Consider the following 9,056-nt stretch of genomic DNA (forward strand, 5'->3'; position numbering starts at 1 on the left):
GACTACATTTGTAGTCGTGGTGATATTGAATCAGGGCATGAATGGCCCCTCGAGTAAAATTTACAATGGACAGTCAGTATATTTGAGATCTACTCAATCGTGCTACAAAGTAAACTTTATCGGAATTAATTAATTATGATTAAAAAGTAGTCAATTTTACAACTTACTATAAAATACTAGCAATTATTGAATTTTTACGCTTCAGTAAATTTTGCTCGAATCTTTTTTTCGTGTACTTACTGTACGAATATTGACACAAAAAGAATTGAATAAAGTATGGTAACTTTCTAGCTCCTTGATTTACTTCACCTATTTTTTTAGATTTTTAATTTATAATGATAAAATATAAAATAATTATGGACAATTCAAAAATGACAGATCTACCACGTGAGATTAAAAGTCACGTTTTAATCTCACGTTTTAAGTTTTTGTAGGTTGTTTCTTTTGTTCTGTTTTATCAATAGAGTTAATTTTTGCGCTCAATGATATTCCCGAAAATGTACTGAATAATAAATTTATACCGAATAACAAAATACCAGAAAACAGTAATACATACTTAGGTACTAACCGGTATACTTTGTGTGTTTACTGTTACACATACCACTATTCGACATCATCATTGTATACGCTATTGGTTATAAATAAATAATATTGGTTATAAAATACTGGAGTATATAATCGACAGTATAAGATATGTATCTAATTGTAGAGCGTACTTTAAATTATATAAGTTCATTCCATTCAGCTAAGATATACACATTTTTATACAATAAACAAGTAGACAATAAACTATAAGTATTTAAAATAAAAAAAGACAGAAAGTCGAAACGACCGAACACATGACGATGACATTCAACGAAAAAAGAATAAAATTTAGAAAACGCATGGAAAAATTGGATAGTAGATGCACTCACAGACTTCCTCGGAAAACTATAGAATTGTATCTAAAGCCTAGAAGATGACCGACGATAACAAGAAAAAACGACGAAAAAACGCGAAACTGAAGTCATAAAAATTATAAAATTTAGGGAAACACTAGACACTTCGAGACAAAGGATCGACAGAAAACATAAAAAAAGGAATTTACTTAAAAGATAAGAAAAACTAGAAAATCTAAACTTGCATGCACAGCTGAAAGCAATAAAATACAATTTCACCATGCATGGGACCTAAAATGACTTACTGCACCCGATAACTTGCACTTCCACTCTTAAAAAAGAAACTAAGAGTCCCTAAGTCCCAATTCATATACGGAAACTCCGGATAATGAAATTGAAGGCAGCTATCAAATAGCCAGAACCAACTCTAGATCATCTCCTTGACACTTTTATCAATAAAATTAAGTAAAAAGAATCAAAAGTGTATCGCACCACGTATCCAAATATACCACGATAATTTCACAAGGGTTGTAAGGCCTTATGTTTGATACAGGGCTATCAAAGGATGTGGAGGATAGGTTGTAACTTGAAATAATAGGAATAACACTTTAAATAAATCCACACTGTGGCTTAAATTCTATTAATATATTCACTTTATTATTTCACTAAAATTATAATTAATTGTATTGTATATTGTATATTGAGTTGACTCTAACAAGTGTTGTCATGGACAGACACTACTATTTTATATTGTAAGTATAAAGAAATCCCGTTGTACGCGAATCAATATTAATTAGAGATGTTACGTAAACGAGTGTTGAAGAGCAACTGATTTCTCATATTGTTGAAAATTGTTAAGTCTAAAAAGTGGGTGTGTAGTTAGTTAAAAAATTAGTTTTAATTGGTCAAAAATTAGTTCAAGAGAGGGTAAAAAACTAGGTGTAGGTGGTGGGATTTTCAGACATAAAATTGGGCCTTGTGTGGTCCAAAGGGTGACATAAAAAATACCATGTGTAAACAATAAATATAGATTTTACGACCGGAAAGTCCAAGACGTTTTCATGAATTTAGTTTATTTTAAAAAGTTATAAATCTACTTTTTTATTGTCGATTTTACGATCATTCTGTGTATCGAAAATACGTTAGTGCAGTTGTTTGACAGATGTGAGATTTTATCTAATTCTTGACAAATAATGTTTTAAAAAATATGTTATAATAGTACCAAAGAGAAACTTGAGTTTATGGTTTTATTTGTTACGTGATTTTCACTCAAAAATCTATGCATGAGTTGACCATGTGTGGGAATATTCGAGTTTGTAAAAAGCTATTAAAAGTACATAAATTAAATCGTTCTTTAAAATATTTTAGAAAAAATATAAACCAAAATTGTTAGTCGTATGTTATTTGAAATTGTATGATCTCGTGATCTAGCCATAAAAAACAGAGTAATGTTTAAAACTTATCAACTTATTGTATTTTGTTTAAAAAATAAAAAGAATAAAATCTGGTCAGTCTGGGACCGACAGACATGTGGTTCGACCCGCAACATTCTCCCCCCGTTGAGAGGTTGGCCGATCAACTTAAATATCTAGAACAGAATAAAAGTGTTAGTAAATGTAAATTTAATTCATTCTAATGTCATTCTGGGTCACAAGGAACCAGGGGTGCTATTTTCTTGACGTTGCGTTTGTAGGTAGACTTTGCTGTTTTGATGGTGACCGTACGGACAATACCAACCGTCCCAGGATGCGTCTCGATGATTCGACCCAATGCCCAATGCATAGGTGGAATGTTGTCTTCCTTTAATAAGACCACATTGCCTATTTCTATGTTGTTGTTGTCTTTGTTCCACTTACTGCGGTTGATCATCTTGTTGAGATATTCATTGTGCCAACGTTGCCAAAATTCTTGTTTTATTCGTTCAATCAGTTGCCATCTAGACAACCTGTTCATGGGTATGTTGTTGTAGTCATGATCTCTTATAGTTGTGAGAGCATGTCCAATTAAAAAATGTCCAGGTGAGAGCACTATAAAATCATTTGGATCAGTTGAAATAGGTGTCAGTGGACGTGAATTGAGTATTGCCTCGATCTCAATAATCAAGGTGTTGAATTTTTCTTGTGATAATAAAATATCTGGTTTAATAACCCTTTTAAAATGATGTTTGAATGACTTGACTGCGGCTTCCCAAAGTCCGCCAAAATGTGGAGAAAGTGGTGGCGTAAAATGCCATTGAATTTTTTTTCTTGTAATTTATTTTGTGCATCGTTTGATTTTAATTGATCTTGTAGTTTAATCAATTCATTGTTGGCCCCTTGAAAATTTAAACCATTGTCTGAATAAATATCAGTCGGGTAACCACGTCTTGCAACAAATCTTTTTAAAGCAGCAATAAAACAATCTGTAGTTAAATCACTGACCATTTCTAGATGTACAGCTTTGATGACGAGACAACTTATCAACTTATTGTATTTTGTTTAAAAAATAAAAAGAATAAAATCTGGTCAGTCTGGGACCGACAGACATGTGGTTCGACCCGGAACAAAAAGTATTCAATTCAAATATCTTCACAATAATTAATACATAACAATCTTTAATTATACCAAATTCAAATGATAAAACGATGTCACATGACTTAAATAAAGTACTGTCTGGTTCAACCAATGCTGCGACTGATAAACGTTCTATTGGACGTCTACGTTAAAATAATACACCTGTCAATCCAATTGTCAGTACTTCAGTAGTGAATGTTACATTAGATCAAATCAAAAGCTTATTATAACAACAAACAGCATCAATTGATGTGAAATCAAATACTATTGTTGAGACACTTCAATCTTCCTTGATAACAGTAAGCAAGAAATTTGCATCAATTGATACTGAACGACGTTCAGTCAACAACAACATAAAGACATTAAATTCAACGATTGCTATTAACACAACACAAATTACTGATAATTCAACAATGATTGCTGATAACGAAACACATATTACTAAGCTTAGTCATGAAATGAATAACAGCAAACAATTATTGGATCGCATGCCAAATATCATTATATTCGAAGAAGAAGACCCTAACAATAATATAAATAATGAACAACGTGTTGAGAAGGACAGAGGTAAAGTTGATTAGCTTATTCAGCCTGTACTTCATTCATACACCAGTATTGGTATCATTAAAGTGACGTCATTACGTATTCACCCTCATTCAGGCACTTTTACTGAGCCCCGAATGACTAAGGTGAAATTAAATAGTATATTTTATAAAGATGTGTTCGTGCGTAGATTCATGGAACAGAAAAAATCAAAACTACTGACAAGTTGGATAAGCAAGGAAGTCATTTCGCAAGATTTTACACCTTCCCAACTTGCTCACAAAGCAGCTGTCTCAAGATATTGTCACCAATGCCAGGGTGAAGTTTATTAATGGTGTCTTTAAGATCATTAGCATTAGCCATTATAACATCAAAGTGTTGCTGTTGTTTATAATATGGTGAATGAACACAATACAACAAAAAAAAGAATAAAAAAGTATGATAACGTTTGTTGGGGCGTGTGGCCTGCGTTACCCGTTGAAAATTGAAAATTTTGAATACTCCGGCTAGGGCCATGGTTATCTTAATTTCTCAGATATAATAAAATTATAGTTTTTTAATAATTTTATAGATTATTCTATACAATAAAAAAAGGACCAATTTCTTGGAAACGCAGTTTTATGCAAAGTACTCGTCCGATTTACTTGAAATTTAACATAGTTATTCAGTTTGGCTATCTGATTGTTTAGATGACAAAAAAAACTACCCTGGCGACTTTTTGCGATCACCAGGAGTCAAAAACTTATTTTTCCATCATCTTCAGGATTTTCTCAATTTGATAATATATCATCTATTTTTTCTTCTGGTTTACTTAAAGATGATATATTTTTTCTGGTCTATTGGAAGATATGATATTTTATTCATGAATTTTTGATTATTGCTTTACGGTATAGAAAAAATAATTATTATTTGCTTTTTTTTTATTTCCGATTGATTCAAAATTTAACATATATATATGCTGTTTGGTTGTATGATCATGTAGATGACAAAAAAAAATAACCATGAATAAGATTTGTGATCACCAGGATGTGAAAACTGATTTTCTTATCATCCTCAGGGTTTTTTCAATTTGATAATATATAATTTGTTTTTTGGTCTATTAACAGATATATTTTTTTTTTTGGTTTATTGAAAATATGATATTTTATTTGGGAATTTCAGATGTTTCATGTATACAATATAAAATAAAAAACGATCGATTTTAAAAAGTATAAGCTGTCAATAAGATTAACCTATATTAAAACTCATTTAAGTTTACGAAAGTTCAATAGCAACAAACTAACCGTATCAATGAATTTAATTTGAACGAAACTATCAGTAGCATACAAATAATATTCTTATTATGCCTAAAAGGAAAAAAAATATTGAATGAAAATCTTTGTTGGCAAAAAGATTGAAAAAATTTAAAGAACCTCATAATACACAACAAAAAAAATCTAAAATAATTCTGGACACGAAAGCATTTAACTATACTTATAGCGATATATATGATGATGATTGTCGTATTTCTATTGGTAATATGGATGTTGAATGTAAACATTGCCATGCTTTGAGATTTAAAGATGAATCTGATAGTATGTGTTGTGCAAACGGAAAAATAAAATTGCCTTTTTTTAGTGAGCCTGAAGAGCCTTTATTCACTTATTTATCTGGTTTAACAGATTATTCGAAGCATTTTTTAGATAATATAAGAAAATATAATTCATGTTTTAACATGACTTCATTTGGTGCAAATAGGAAAAAAGAGTCAGGTTATCAAACTACCTTCAAAATTCAAGGACAAATTTATCATAGAATAGGGTCCCTTGTTCTTTATGATGGCGATGAATCTGCTTTTTTACAAATATATTTTATTGGTGATGATCAGATAGAGTCAGAACGTAGGTGCTCAATTGTCCCAAATGTACAACAAGAAATTATCGATTCTTTACAAAACCATTTGCACAAACATAATTTATTGATAAAATTATTCAAAATCTCATTAGAAAATATGCCAACAGATGAATGCAAAATAGTTCTCCGAGCTGATAAAATCCCTTCAAATGAACATGAACGACGTTTCAATTTACCTGCTGTTCAAGAAGTAGCAGCAATAATCAATGGAAATAAATTTATAAGACGTGATATTATATTACAAAAACGTAGTAACGAATTCGTCATATGATGCTCTACAATATCCACTAATGTTTTGGCGAGGAGAAGATGGATATCATTTTGAGTTGAAGCAAATAAACCCTAATACTAGATTAACTACAAATAAAAAAGTTTCAGCAATGGATTTTTATGCACAAAAACTTATGATACGTAATAATCCAAAAAATTATTTATTATGTTATAAGCAATTGTTAAATCAGTTTGTCGTTGATATGTATGCGAAAATTGAAAGTGAACGTTTACGTTATATTCGATGTAATCGAAAAACTCTTAAAGTAGAACAATACATTCATTTAAAAGATGCATTCGAAAATGATGAAAATGTAAATAATATAGGGCAAACATTTATTTTACCAGTAAGTTTCATCGGTAGTCCAACGCATATGCATGAATATATACAAGACGCTCTTTGTTATGTAAAACATAATGGAAAACCATGTTTATTTATTACATTTACATGTAATAATCGATGGGATGAAATTAAAAATTTATTGTTACCTCATCAGCAACCGAGCGATCGTCATGACTTGATAGCTAGAGTATTGAAATGTAAATTGAGAAAATTAATTAATCTGATAACAATACATAAAATTTTCGGTGATGTTATATCTTGGGTTTACTCAATAGAATGGCAAAAAAGAGGTTTACCCCACGCTCATATTTTAGTATGGTTGAAAAATAAAATTCATGCAAACCAAATTGATGATATTATTTCTGCTGAGCTACCAGATCCAGAACAAGATCCACTTTTACACGAAATAATTTAAAAAAATATGATACATGGGCCATGTGGACCATTGAATCCTATTTCACCATGTATGAAAAACGGTAAATGTTCATATAATTATCCCCGTGCTTTAATTGATGCTACAAGATCGGATAGAAATGGATATCCTTTGTATAGAAGAAAAAGTGTAGTAAATGGTGGTTTTCAGACTACTATTAATGCTAAAATTCATAATAAATATGAAAAAATAAATATCGATAATCGTTGGATTGTCCCTTACTGTCCACTTATTTCTAAAATAATGGAAGCACATGTTAATGTCGAATTATACAGCTCGGTCGTTGCGGTTAAATATATATTAAAATATATACATAAAGGTAGTGATCAAGCAATTTTTACCATAGAAAATAAAAACGATGAAACATTGTGGGCATGGCCAATCGCTGTAAGCAGTTGGCAAAAAAAGAAACTAATGACTTCAAGTAAAGTATATCCCATTAGCATAGAATTTTATTGTTTATTAAAAAAATGTTATTAACTATTGAGCATATACTTTCATGGGCACAAAAAACGAATTCCTCACGAAATTTCCTTGAAGAAAATCGTATTATATATGCGGAACATATTACGAGTATTGGTGTAAAAATTGATTCAAGTGATGAGTATCATGTGTTTGCCACTTGTAGACGGAGAGAATTTCCGATATATTATCAAAATGTGATTTTACTTTGACAGGTTGTTGTTTGTCTAACCTCGAAAATGCATAGAAACTTAGATCTCTATTTTTCCTGGAATAACTGTTGCACCCAGAAACGTAAAGTCTTGTTTTTTTTTTTTTAAATCAATTTCGGTGAAAATTTTGTACCAGACATCTCAAACTATTTGTAAAAATATTATTTGTTTAATAATTCAGCATATATACTGTGTATACCACATACGAATGGCTGGAAGAGTTAGTTTCCAGAAATTCACCACCAGACGTCGTGGTGAATTGTGCGTTTCCCAATATAAGTAGTAATGAAGCAATATGGTGAATTTGTGGATTTAAAATTCATGATCGATAACCAAATATCAAACATTGGAATGTTCACCTCGAAAATGGACAACGCGTTAATTTTTTAAATGAAAATATAGAAACAAAAGCTTAGACAGCACCAGAAACAACATTAACTGCTTTTTTTAAATTATGTCAAATAGATGATTTTGCAAGAACATTATTATACTATGAAATTCCGAAGTATTTTACATGGGATAATTCAAATAATGTTTATCAATATCTGGTCAAAATTTAGAGCATTGGGGCATAATATCCCCTGTTCGAAATAATAATATTCAAGATTCAGAAATCATACGTGAAACGTCATATGATATTAATAACTTGGGTGAATATATTAATGGTAATGAATTATTATTAATCGACGACCAAAAAAAAGGATATAAAAAGATTATTAAAATAATTAAAAATGATAAAGGAGGACTTATTTTTTTAGATGCCCCAGAAGGAAGAGGTAAAACATTTTTATTGAATTTAATATTAGCAAAAATTCGCATTAGTGGAAAGATAGCATTAGCAGTGGCCTCATCTGGTGTAGCAGCAACTTTATTACACGGTGGACGTACTGCACATTCAGCACTCAAATTGCCAATTAATTTTAATTTATCTGATGAGCCAATTTGTAATATTATAAGTAACCCTGCAAAATGTAAACTGTTAAAGCAAACTAAAATAATTATTCGGGATGAATCTACAATGGTCAAAAAAAAAGGATTAGAAGCCTTATAGATAGAACTTTGCAAGATTTAAATAACAAAAAATTTATAATGGGGAAAATTGTTGTTATTTTGGCTGGTGATTTTTGACAAACTCTACCAATTATTCCACGAAGAACATCAGCTGATCGAATAGATGCATGTTTAAAAAAATCATATTTATGGAAACATGTACAATTAATAACATTAACGAAAAATATGCGAGTATTTCTAACGGGTGATTCTACTTTAGCAGAATTTTCGAAACAATTATTACTACTTGGAGATGGAAAATGGGAGAAAAATTCTGATGATACCATCACATTCCCATCAAATTTTTGTATTATTGTAGAATCAATAGATTCATTAATAGAAAAAGTCTTTTCTAATATACATATAAATTATTCTAATACTGAATGGTTATGTGAAAGAGCTATTATCGCACCAAAAAAT

This window comes from Aphidius gifuensis, linkage group LG2 (genome assembly GCF_014905175.1).
Source record: "Aphidius gifuensis isolate YNYX2018 linkage group LG2, ASM1490517v1, whole genome shotgun sequence".
NCBI lineage: Eukaryota > Metazoa > Arthropoda > Insecta > Hymenoptera > Braconidae > Aphidius > Aphidius gifuensis.